Raw genomic sequence first — 13,693 nt, 5'->3', positions numbered from 1 at the left:
GCTATGGGGTCCAGAGCTGAGAGGAGCCACCTTCCCTGTCACAGTTACATGTGTTATATACAGGGTGTAGCTACCATAGGTGCAGGGAGTTCAGCTGCTATGGGGCCCAGAGCTGAGAGGAGCCACCTTCCCTGTCACAGTTACATGTGTTATATACAGGGTGTAGCTACCATAGGTGCAGGGAGTGCAGCTGCTATGGAGCCCAGAGCTGAGAAGGGCCACCTTCCCTGTCACAGTTACATGTGTTATATACAGGGGTGTAGCTACCATAGGTGCAGGGAGTGCAGCTGCTATAGGGCCCAGAGCTGAGAGGGGCCACCTTCCCTGTCACAGTTACATGTGTTATATACAGGGTGTAGCTACCATAGGAGCAGGCAGTGCAGCTGCTATGGAGCCCAGAGCTGAGAATGGCCACCTTCCCTGTCACAGTTACATGTGTTATATACAGGGTGTAGCTACCATAGGTGCAGGGAATGCAGCTGCTATGGGGCCAGAGCTGAGAGGGGCCACCTTCCCTGTCACAGTTACATGTGTTATATACAGGGTGTAGCTACCATAGGTGCAGGCAGTGCAGCTGCTATGGGGCCCAGAGCTGAGAGGAGCCACCTTCCCTGTCACAGTTACATGTGTTATATACAGGGTGTAGCTACCATAGGTGCAGGGAGTGCAGCTGCTATGGGGCCAGAGCTGAGAGGAGCCACCTTCCCTGTCACAGTTACATGTGTTATATACAGGGTGTAGCTACCATAGGTGCAGGGAGTGCAGCTGCTATGGGGCCAGAGCTGAGAGGAGCCACCTTCCCTGTCACAGTTACATGTGTTATATACAGGGTGTAGCTACCATAGGTGCAGGCAGTGCAGCTGCTATGGAGCCCAGAGCTGAGAAGGGCCACCTTCCCTGTCACAGTTACATGTGTTATATACTAGTGATGAGCGGGTTCGGATCCTCGGAATCCGACCCGCCCGAACTTCACCTTTTTTTTACACGGGTCCGAGCGACTCGGATCCTCCCGCCTTGCTCGGTTAACCCAAGCGCGCCCGAACGTCATCATCCCGCTGTCGGATTCTCGCGAGATTCGGATTCTATATAAGGAGCCGCGCGTCGCCGCCATTTTCACACGTGCATTGAGATTGATAGGGAGAGGACGTGGCTGGCGTCCTCTCCGTTATAGTAGAAAAAGACTGAGTATAAAGACTGAGTGACTTACGTATAATTGTGGGGAGGATTGGGGACGGGGAGCAGCTGTTAGGGAGTACAGTGCAGGGTTTTGATTATACCACCAGTGAGTTTAATCCTTTGTTTGTTTCTCTGCCTGAAAAAAAAACGCTCCACCATATCTGTGCTCACTCAGTGTGCTGCACTGCTGCATGATATATCTGTGCTGAGTGCACTGCTCTGCTCACACTGCCTAATTGTGGGGACTGGGGAGCAGTTATAGCAGGAGTACAGTGCACAGTTTTGCTGACAGTGACCACCAGTCCAGTATACGTTTGTCTGCCTGAAAAACACTCCTGTTTTTTTTCTTTTTTTCTTCATACTAGTTTAGCAGTCTACTGACAGTGTCCACCAGGTCCGTTATACAGTATATTATATATATAAGCAGCAGTACGGTAGGCCACGGCTGTACCTACCTCTGTGTCGTCAGTGCACTCGTCGTCCATAAGTAATATAATACTATACTATCCATCCATCTACATTGTGTACCTGTGGTGTTTTTTTTCCCTTCATACTAGTTTAGCAGTCTGCTGACAGTGTCCACCAGGTCCGTTATACAGTATATTATATATATAAGCAGCAGTACGGTAGGCCACGGCTGTACCTACCTCTGTGTCGTCAGTGCACTCATCGTCCATAAGTAATATAATACTATATTTATTTATTTATTAGCAGTTTCTTATATAGCGCAGCATATTCCGTTGCGCTTTACAATTAGAACAACAATTATAGAACAAAACTGGGCAAAGACAGACAGACAGACAGAGGTAGGAAGGCCCTGCTCGCAAGCTTACAATCTATAGGGAAATAGGCATTGATACACAAGGATAGATGCTACTTGTCACATAATGGTTCCCCAGGTTGCTAGGTTCTTAATGGGTTGTATATGATATGATCACCCAGCAATGTTGGAAGACAAAATGTGAGTTTATGTGGACTGTACAGAGGGGATGTAACTTGTCTGAAGAGATGAGTTTTCAGAGAACGTTTAAAGGTTTGGAGACTAGAGGAAAGTCTTATTGTGCGTGGGAGTGCATTCCACAGAGTGGGTGAAGCCCGGGTAAAGTCCTGTAATTTTGAGTGGGAACAGGTAATACATGTGGATGAGAGACGCAGATCTTGTGCAGAGCGGAGAGGTCTGGTAGGGAGATATTTTGAGATGAGTGAGGAGATGTATGATGGTGCAGTTTGGTTAATAGCCTTGTATGTAAGTAAAAGTATTTTATATTTGACACGGTAGAATACCGGTAACCAATGGAGGGACTGACAGAGCGGATCAGCAGATGAAGAACGTCTGGCGAGGAAGATTAGCCTCGCAGCTGCATTTAAAATGGATTGAAGTGGTGATAGCCTATGTTTGGGAAGACCAGTAAGGAGACTATTACAATAATCAATGCGGGAGATGATGAGTGCATGGATTAGAGTTTTTGCAGTGTCTTGTGTAAGATAAGGGCGTATTTTGGATATGTTTTTAAGGTCCATCCATCTACATTGTATACCTGTGTTGTTGTTTTTTTCTTCATACTAGTTTAGCAGTCTGCTGACAGTGTCCACCAGGTCCGTTATACAGTATATTATATATATAAGCAGCAGTACGGTAGGCCACGGCTGTACCTACCTCTGTGTCGTCACTCGTCGTCCATAAGTAATATAATACTATACTATCCATCCATCTACATTGTATACCTGTGGTGTTTTTTTTTTTCTTCATCCTAGTTTAGCAGTCTGCTGACAGTGTCCACCAGGTCCGTTATACAGTACATTATATATATAAGCAGCATTACGGTAGGCCACGGCTGTACCTACCTCTGTGTCGTCAGTCACTCGTCGTCTATAAGTAATATAATACTATACTATCCATCCATCTACATTGTATACCTGTGGTGTTTTTTTTTTCTTCATACTAGTTTAGCAGTCTGCTGACAGTGTCCACCAGGTCCGTTATACAGTATATTATATATATAAGCAGCAGTACGGTAGGCCACGGCTGTACCTACCTCTGTGTCGTCAGTGCACTCGTCGTCCATAAGTAATATAATACTATACTATCCATCCATCTACATTGTATACCTGTTTTGTTGTTTTTTTCTTCATACTAGTTTAGCAGTCTGCTGACAGTGTCCACCAGGTCCGTTATACAGTATATTATATATATAAGCAGCAGTACGGTAGGCCACGGCTGTACCTACCTCTGTGTCGTCACTCGTCGTCCATAAGTAATATAATACTATACTATCCATCCATCTACGAATTCCGAGCCCACCCGCTGGCGGTGATGCAGGGCAGTCTGGAGCGACTGCTGATGCTGACATCTGGTCCGGACTGAAGGACCTGCCAACGATTACTGACAAGTCGTCTACTATCACTGCATATGATTCTCTCACCATTGACAGAATGGTGGAGGATTATATGAGTGACCGCATCCAAGTAGGCACGTCAGACAGTCCGTACGTATACTGGCAGGAAAAAGAGGCAATTTGGAGGCCCTTGCACAAACTGGCTTTATTCTACCTAAGTTGCCCTCCCTCCAGTGTGTACTCCGAAAGAGTGTTTAGTGCCGCCGCTCACCTTGTCAGCAATCGGCGTACGAGGTTACTTCCAGAAAATGTGGAGAAGATGATGTTCATTAAAATGAATTATAATCAATACCTCCATGGAGACATTCACCAGCAGCAATTGCCTCCAGAAAGTACACGGGGACCTGAGATGGTGGATTCCAGTGGGGACGAATTAATAATCTGTGAGGAGGGGGATGTACACAGTGAAAGGGGTGATGAATCGGACGATGATGATGAGGTGGACATCTTGCCTCCGTAGAGCCAGTTTGTGCAAGGAGAGATTGATTGCTTCTTTTTTGGTGGGGGGCCAAACCAACCAGTCATTTCAGTCACAGTCGTGTGGCAGACCCTGTCGCTGAAATGATGGGTTCGTTAAAGTGTGCATGTCCTGTTTTTACAACATAAGGGTGGGTGGGAGGGCCCAAGGACAATTCCATCTTGCACCTCTTTTTTCTTTCATTTTTCTTTGCGTCATGTGCTGTTTGTGGAGTATTTTTTTGAAGGGCCATCCTGCGTGACACTGCAGTGCCACTCCTAGATGGGCCAGGTGTTTGTGTCGGCCACTAGGGTCGCTTAGCTTAGTCACACAGCTACCTCATTGCGCCTCTTTTTTTCTTTGCGTCATGTGCTGTTTGGGGAGTATTTTTTGAAGGGCCATCCTGCGTGACACTGCAGTGCCACTCCTAGATGGGCCAGGTGTTTGTGTCGGCCACTAGGGTCACTTAGCTTAGCCATCCAGCGACCTCGGTGCAAATTTTAGGACTAAAAATAATATTGTGAGGTGTGAGGTGTTCAGAATAGACTGAAAATTAGTGGAAATTATGGTTATTGAGGTTAATAATACTATGGGATCAAAATGACCCCCAAATTCTATGATTTAAGCTGTTTTTTAGGGTTTTTTGAAAAAAACACCCGAATCCAAAACACACCCGAATCCGACAAAAAAAATTCGGTGAGGTTTTGCCAAAACGCGTCCGAACCCAAAACACGGCCACGGAACCGAACCCAAAACCAAAACACAAAACCCGAAAAATTTCAGGTGCACATCACTATTATATACAGGGTGTAGCTACCATAGGTGCAGGGAGTGCAGCTGCTATGGGGCCAGAGCTGAGAGGGGCCACCTTCCCTGTCACAGTTACATGTGTTATATACAGGGTGTAGCTACCATAGGTGCAGGGAGTGCAGCTGCTATGGGGCCAGAGCTGAGAGGGACCACCTTCCCTGTCACAGTTATATGTGTTATATACAGGGTGTAGCTACCATAGGTGCAGGAAATGCAGCTGCTATGGGGCCCAGAGCTGAGAGAGGCCACCTTCCCTGTCACAGTTACATGTGTTATACAGGGTGTAGCTCCCTGTGCAGCTGCTATGGATCCCAGAGCTGAGAGGGGTCACCTTCCCTGTCACAGTTACATGTGTTATATACAGGGTGTAGCTACCATAGGTGCAAGGAGTGCAGCTGCTATGGGGCCAGAGCTGAGAGGGGCCACCTTCCCTGTCACAGTTACATGTGTTATATACAGGGTGTAGCTACCATAGGTGCAGGGAGTGCAGCTGCTATGGAGCCCAGAGCTGAGAGGGGCCACCTTCCCTGTCACAGTTACATGTGTTATATACAGGGTGTAGCTACCATTGGAGCAGGCAGTGCAGCTGCTATGGGGCCCAGAGCTGAGAGAGGCCTCCTTCCCTGTCACAGTTACATGTGTTATATACAGGGTGTAGCTACCATAGGAGCAGGCAGTGCAGCTGCTATGGGGCCCAGAGCTGAGAGAGGCCTCCTTCCCTGTCACAGTTACATGTGTTATATACAGGGTGTAGCTACCATAGGTGCAGGGAGTGCAGCTGCTATGGGTCCCAGAGCTGAGAGGGGCCACCTTCCCTGTCACAGTTACATGTGTTATATACAGGGGTGTAGCTACCATAGGTGCAGGGAGTGCAGCTGCTATGGGTCCCAGAGCTGAGAGGGGCCACCTTCCCTGTCACAGTTACATTTGTTATATACAGGGGTGTAGCTACCATAGGTGCAGGGAGTGCAGCTGCTATGAGGCCCAGAGCTGAGAGGGGCCACCTTCCCTGTCACAGTTACTTGTACTATATACAGGGGTGTAGCTACCATAGGTGCAGGGAGTGCAGCTGCTATGGGGCCCAGAGCTGAGAGGGGCCACCTTCCCTGTCACAGTTACATGTGTTATATACAGGGTGTAGCTGCCATAGGTGCAGGGAGTGCAGCTGCTATGGGGCCAGAGCTGAGAGGGGCCACCTTCCCTGTCACAGTTACATGTGTTATATACAGGGTGTAGCTGCCATAGGTGCAGGGAGTGCAGCTGCTATGGGGCCAGAGCTGAGAGGGGCACCTTCCCTGTCACAGTTACATGTGTTATATACAGGGTGTAGTTACCATAGGTGCAGGCAGTGCAGCTGCTATGGGGCACAGAGCTGAGAGAGGCCACCTTCCCTGTCACAGTTATATGTGTTATATACAGGGGTGTAGCTAACATAGGTGCAGGCAGTGCAGCTGCTATGGGGCCCAGAGCTGAGAGAGGCCACCTTCCCTGTCACAGTTACATGTGTTACATACAGGGGCATACCTCCCAACTTTTGCCTGGTTTAAAGCGGGACTCTCCGCGCGCCGACCCAGAAAGGGTGTGTGGCCTCGCTCATGATGGGCGTGACCTCACTCGAGTGGGCGTGGCCACACCAAATGGCCTGTTTTTTTGCCTTTTGGGGGCGTGCCCAGCACTCCCCGAGCAGCTGGGCAGTCCCCGCTCCCCTCCTAGCTCTGAATACATGCCGTGCGCACAGCATGCATTCAGTGATCACCGGCTGCTATGCAGAGCAGAGCAGCGGGTGATCAAAGCCTCGCCCCAACTGCCCCCCCACCCGCGGGACACTGCTGCCCGCGGGTGGGACAGCGGGACAGGGTCCGAATAGCGAGACTGTCCCGCTGAAAACGGGACAGTTGGGAGGTATGCAGGGGTGTAGCTACCATAGGTTGCAGGGAGTGCAGCTGCTATGGGGCCAGAGCTGAGAGGGGCCACCTTCCCTGTCACAGTTACATGTGTTATATACAGGGTGTAGCTACCATAGGTGCAGGGAGTGCAGCTGCTATGGGGCCAGAACTGAGAGGGGCCACCTTCCCTGTCACAGTTACATGTGTTATATACAGGGTGTAGCTGCCATAGGTGCAGGGAGTGCCGCTGCTATGGGGCCCAGAGCTGAGAGGGGCCCACATTCCCTGTCACAGTTACATGTGTTATATACATTTTTTGCTATTGGGTGGTACATAGGAGTTTTTTCAAACTTTTTCTTTGGGGTCTACAATATATCTAGGTATGCCCCTGAACCTGCTCATTGTAGTGTGGTATAAAATGAACTGGAGGGCATTATAATGTTATATAATATGAACCGGGACTCTGTAATGAGGCACAATATGAATGGGGAGCAGTGGCGTCAGAAGGCGGGTGCGGGTGACACCAAAGTGCCAGCTCTTCTGTAGTGACAGGAGCAGAGTGCTGCAGTGAGATAATCTCCTGCAGCACTCAGCTCCTGTCACAGATAAGAGCCGGCACTGCAAGCTGACAAGTCTCCGGGGGCAGCCAGCATCTTCGAGGAAGCTGGACATGCCCCCGGAACGAAGGAGAAAATGTCAGCGAGGCCACACCCCTTTTAAATTAGGCCACACCCCCTTTTGGACGCCCGCGGCTTCAGCGGGCTGAGGGGGGTGTGTGCTAATACAGAGTGCGCTCCGGGTGTCACCACACCCGGAGACGCCTCTGATGGGGAGCACTATATATCATAATGTGAATTGGGAGTACTGTGTGGCATAATGTGTACTGGCAGCTCTGAAATGTGACATAGGGTGAACTTATACACTACTGCGATTCATAAGAGAAACTAGGGCACTACTATGGGGCATAACATTAAATAAGGCTCTACTATGGTCCAGAAAATGAACTAGGGCACTATTATAGGGCATAAAATTAACAACTGCTGCAGAGAAGTGTCTCTCTAGAAGCATTGGGACGGGGGGCCCTCCAAAATGTTGCTATGGGGCCCACAAAGTTCTGGCTACGCCCCTGGCTGTATGGAATGTTTGCAGAATGTCAGGTTCCAAGCCGCAGGACAATACGATTACTGCTCAGCAGAATTTTTCATTTCTTACAATGACAATAAATTGAAGTGAAGTACAGGGATTTTCGCCAGTCTATACACATGAAACAATTCATTAAAGATCATTAAAAGCCTCTCCATATTCGCTCTGTACTTCCTATGCTTTGGGGGAGATGTATCAAGTCTTAAAGTGGAGAGAGATAAAGTACCAAATAATCGTCTCCTGCCGTTTTTCAGACCCAGGAGAGGACAGTTAGGAAAAGGCCTGCGTCATTTGACCCACAGTAGAATACAACATGTTTGGAGATACCTGTAGAATATTTCAATGAACATTCAGAGCTAACGTCCACTTCCCAGTCTCTGCACAGCATCATACTGTATATATTCAGTTTGTATTTATGGTCTGAATACCTGAGTCAGTGACATGGTATCCAGCAAGTGTTTGTAAATAGACATTATCCCTTATTAGCACAGCGCACCGACTAACGAGGCACACCGTGGCTAATTACAAGCGTTTAGCTGGTCATATATTATTTACAAGAGTAATATATTCCATTATAATACATGTAATACACTGTAATAGCATCCAGCACTTGTTTTAGAAAAATGTGCAATTGAGGTGTTTCTGGCGGTGATAGAGCTTGCTACATATTGTTCTGCATTCAATATATATCATTAGAATAATGTCCTTTCCATTGATTTCTTATCCGCTGAGTCCCTAGAAATTGCTTTTAAATGGTAGTGTGAGAACCCAGCTGTTGAAATATTGATTTTTCTGTGTTTAAAAGGAGAATTGTTTATATATATATATATCAATGATTTGTATAAATCTGTCGTTCAGAAAGATCAGGTGTTTGTACCGATAGATGTCTTATAGGGAAATGCCGAGATTGATCCCTCTGATGTCTGAATTATTTACAGATTGGAAATGAATAACTTCATAATCAAATGTGGGCCCCCTGGGGTCCAGGGGGCCCACACTGCATACCCTGAACCTATTATTTTTAATACTTACCCTCCGGAGTCCCGCGGCGCAGCAACAGTGCTGCAGAAATCACTGGGAAATGGCTGCCGCGCCATCTTCCCGGACATCTGCGCACGCACTCTAGGCACTTGGACAGCACCAGAGGCCCCATAGTGACCCTAGTGCCCAGAGCTACAGTGCTGCCGGCTAGAGAGGGGTCCAGATGGAGCCTGCACACGGGCCACCTCCTCCCTAGATACGCCCCTGCCTGGAGTGTTCCCCAAAATTCGAGAGCCTTCCAAACATTCATGGAAAATAGATATGATCTGGGTAACTGGTTGAGTAGGTCAACAGTCAATAGGTCAACCCCACAAGGTTGACATACATTTGGTCCACAGCAGGGGCGCAGCAATGGTTTGTGGTGGGGGTGCATAGTAAAATATCCTTTTTTGCATCCCCCCCCCCCTCCCGTGCAGGGAGAACTTACCTCGGGTCCCCATGGAGACTCCTACTGTAAAAAAGCTGCCGCCACTGGAGCCGATTCCTGCTGCCACATGTCCTGCCACTTGTCCTGGTCAGCTCTTCACTCATCAGGGATGCATTACTGGGAGGAGGCGTGGCCATGCTGGGACATCCCCGCCTCCTCCCAGTAATGCGTCAGTGGTGAAGAATTGGCTGGAACAGGACAGGGGGCAGCACGCTGTGGCATCGGCGGCAGACTTTTTATCTCAGCGGGGATCCGGAGGTAAGCGCTCCCCCTCCCCAGCGCCTGCACCTCCTTCATGTTTGAAAGGGCATGCTGCCCACTTGCCCCGCCCCCATTCCGACACCACTTAGCCACAGGTACAAAAGGTCAACATGTAAAAGGGAGCCAGTGCTTAATGTCGACAAGTACAAAAGGTCCACAAGTTAAAATGGCCGACATGACTAAAGGTCAATGCACATATGGTTGACACAAGGTTTTTTTTCAAACTTTTTCGTACTTTTCCATCCACGAGGACTACGATCGAGAATAGTAACCTGCCCGAAGCAGTGTGAGTGAAGCGAACCATGCCAGGGGGTGCGGTTACACTGATTAGGGCTCCATGTGGGTTAACATTGAAAATGACACCCAAAACAATAAAAAAGTGTCAACTTTTTATGTCGACCCTTTTCATGTTGACATTTTCATTGTGTCAACCTTTTCTAATGTGTACCTTTTACCTGTCAACCTATAAAGCAAAAAAAGCAAGCCACTGGGCAAAACCATGCTGCACTGTAGAAGGGGCAGATGTAACATGTGCAGAGAGATTGAGACTTGGTTGGGGTATATTGTTTCCGTGCAGGATAAATACTGGCCAAACCTAAATCTCTCTGCACATGTTACATTTGTCCCACCTGCAGTGCAGCATGGTTTTGGCGAGAAAACAGGCACTGTACAGCGGGGGGCGGAGCTACGATGACGCAAATTGCCTCGGACCGCTTACTTGTTCTGTGCTGTGGGCGGCCGAGTGGCAGTGCGGGGGCTGCCAGCAAAAGCGGGACACGGGGGGGGGGTGTGTGTGTGTGCGGGGGGGGGGGGGGGGCTGGGAGGGCCACCCAATTTTCAGGAGCCTCCCGGCCTTTCCGGGAGGGTAGGCAAGATTGGTTATATTGTTTCTGTGCATGGTAAATACTGGCTGCTTTATTTTTACACTGAAATTTAGATTTCAGTTTGAACACACCCCACCCAAATCTAACTCTCTCTGCACATGATATATCTGTCCCCCCTGCAGTGAACATGGTTTTGCCCATTAGAGGAAAATGTTGTTTTGCAATTAACCTTGAATTAGGCCCAATGTGTGTGGTGGTTTAATGATGTCATAGGCATACAGTACAGAGATTGATATAAGTCTCTCACACACAATGGCTAGCTCTGGCTGCTGTGGTTTTGTTGTCTACTAGACACATTATAGTTTTCTATGTATAATCATTTTTATGATTAATATTTTTTTTCTACATTTTTTCCTCTGTATATAATTGCTATACATGATGGTTTGAATTTTTTTTCTTTTTTATAGAACCCAGCCTAGTGTACCGGCGCGCCTTGTCAGGATATGTCAGATGGGATATGGGCCCTCATTCCGAATTGTTCGCTCGCAAGCTGCTTTTAGCAGCATTGCACACGCTAAGCCACCGCCTACTGGGAGTGAATCTTAGCTTAGCAAAATTGCGAACGAAAGATTCGCAATATTGCGAAAAGACTTCTCTGTGCAGTTTCTGAGTAGCTCGAGACTTACTCTGCCAGTGCGATCAGTTCAGTGCTTGTCGTTCCTGGTTTGACGTCACAAACACACCCAGCATTCGCCCAGACACTCCTCCGTTTCTCCAGCCTCTCCCGCGTTTTTCCCAGAAACGGTAGCGTTTTTTCGCACACACCCATAAAACGGCCAGTTTCCGCCCAGAAACACCCACTTCCTGTCAATCACATTACGATCACCAGAACGAAGAAAAAACCTCGTAATGCCGTGAGTAAAATACCAAACTTCATAGCAAATTTACTTGGTGCAGTCGCAGTGCGAACATTGCGCATGCGCATGTAACATGAATATTATTTATTACCGATAGTTTAGCATTAAATTAATATTTATTGATATTATAAGAAATGTTTGGTTCATTTACAATTCAATGCCTGATGTTCATATAAATATATTGTGTTAGGAGAAATTTCATAATAAAAATATAGGTGTGTAATAGAATATATATGTATGTATATATATATATATATATGTGTAATATGTATTATATATATATATATATTGAAATATAAATCCAACAAAAAAGGCAGGAGCACTCACCAGTCTTCAAAGTAGTAAAATTGGTTTTTATTCAGATCATTAGTGCAGGAATCAAATCGACGTTTCGGTCTGCATGTAGACCTTTGTCTACATGCAGACCGAAACGTCGATTTGATTCCTGCACTAATGATCTGAATAAAAACCAATTTTACTACTTTGAAGACTGGTGAGTGCTCCTGCCTTTTTTGTTGGATTTATATTGGAGTGGGACTTTGATCCCAATTATCTGGAAGTCACCCCAGCAATGTTTTCTGAAGACGTGAGTGTGGACAATACTCTTTCTATATTGAAATATAAATATATATATATGTATATAGATGGATTTGGAGGGGATAAATATATGTACTTTATTTATTAAATGTATATGTATAGTTTATGTGTATGGGTGCATGTGTTTGACATTTTAGCCTGTGGTAACGTAGCACTAAAGAGACAGAGAGGGAGAGGCTATAGGGATTCATTCATTGTGGTCGGTGATCATTCTGTCAGGCACTAACAGCCCTGACAGAAAGCTCTAGAATGCCACGAGCGCCCCACGAGCCATACAGCGCCACTGACCGGGGGGGTATAGCTCGAGGCTTAGGCGGGAAGAAGGGGGGCACGAGCCGTAGCTTAGAAGAGTATAAATAACGCTCCCGCCAGCGCTAGACAGACTGCGGTTCCCCATGTGAGAGTACACACCTGGATCTCCTGTGCAGCTGACAGAGCTGTATATTGTCACAGCTGACAGCAGAGTCCAGGTGATGTGACCGGAGCAGGGCAGACGGAGAGGCGCTGACAGGCGGCCGCGTGAGTGCTGTCGATGTACTCACCATTGCGCCGGAGCTGCCGTGGACACCTGCTGATCCGAGAGCCGTGAGGTCCGGCTCGGACAAGCGGAAGAGGTCCGGCGCTGGTCCCAGCTGAGGAGTGCCGAGGCTGGCTACAGCAGCGACAGCGGGACTCAGGCGGCGAGTGTAGCGGTGTCCCCGAGGCTGACAGGGGAAGAGGAGGAGTGCCTCTAGTGGGAGTGACGGCCCATAGCAACCAGCGAAGCCACTCTGGTTGCTAAGACAGCGAAGTGAAGTGTTGGAGTAATGAAGAGGGGGATCTCCGCCCACCTTGCGCTGTGTCATAGAAAAGGAGGAGGAGTCGGGGGAGCACTCAGCACCGCATCAGTACAACTAAAGCGTGAGTGAACAAACCCCAGCATCTTACACCTTTTGCACACCTAATCTAAGCACAAGAATCTTCAGCGCTAGGCAATCCTTAGCACCATTCTAAATAGATAACTATAAGCATAAGGATGTCAGGTGGACACAGGTGCATATCCACATAAACTATATCTCAGTGGATAGTAAGTGAATAACCAACACTATTATAGCCTGGCATTTCGGTTCAAGCATTAACTTATAGCACTTTAATCTAAAGGTGTAATATATATATATCTATATTATTGAAGTCATCCCACAGGACTGTCAGCTGGTCCGAGGAGAAGAGTTAGGGAGGCGTTAATGCAGCATCCCGGATTTAAAGTGTTAGTGCATTTAATTAGGCTGCATACACAGACAGGACATTAATGACTGGAAATACTAGAGCAGGCATTTATTAAAGGAGCACAGCAGCCAGGGTTATGAAACTCTAAAATTTCTAAGGAGTTAAGTATAGAATTATTCAGCTATAGTCCCTCTGTATGTTGCTTGGATAGTAATAGAAAGCTGATGTCTGTTACAACTTCAGAAAAGACACCTTTATCCAATCGTCAAAAGAGAAACATAGTTGGCAATATATTGCAACATATGTCACAGGATTTGCTACAGTAACATTCAGCATTGAGATCATCACTTCACACATCAACTAAGAAAGGAGAGGAGAATGTTATTTTGCTAAGGACTTGGTGTTAAATATTTAATATAAGTTACTGCTTCATTTTTATGAGTTTTATTGGCCGGTTGTAGTGCACTACTATTTTAAGAGTACCCGGGTCACTCTCATACTAGCCTTAAGGTAATTTTTGTGTATGCATGCAGACAACTTGTATAGGTTCCT

The 13,693-nt window shown here is 47.2% G+C and overlaps 1 protein-coding gene across 1 annotated transcript in view; it reads right to left on the bottom strand.

Annotated features, from left to right (window-relative positions):
* Positions 1-13,693, bottom strand: part of LOC134965880 (G protein-activated inward rectifier potassium channel 2-like) — a 214,769-nt gene that overhangs the window by 143,345 nt on the left and 57,731 nt on the right. The gene's annotated exons all lie outside the window — the stretch shown is intronic.

This window comes from Pseudophryne corroboree, chromosome 10 (assembly GCF_028390025.1).
Source record: "Pseudophryne corroboree isolate aPseCor3 chromosome 10, aPseCor3.hap2, whole genome shotgun sequence".
Classification (NCBI taxonomy): domain Eukaryota; kingdom Metazoa; phylum Chordata; class Amphibia; order Anura; family Myobatrachidae; genus Pseudophryne; species Pseudophryne corroboree.
Note: the sequence above shows the minus strand (reverse complement) of the source record. Positions and strands in the feature narration are given on the sequence as shown.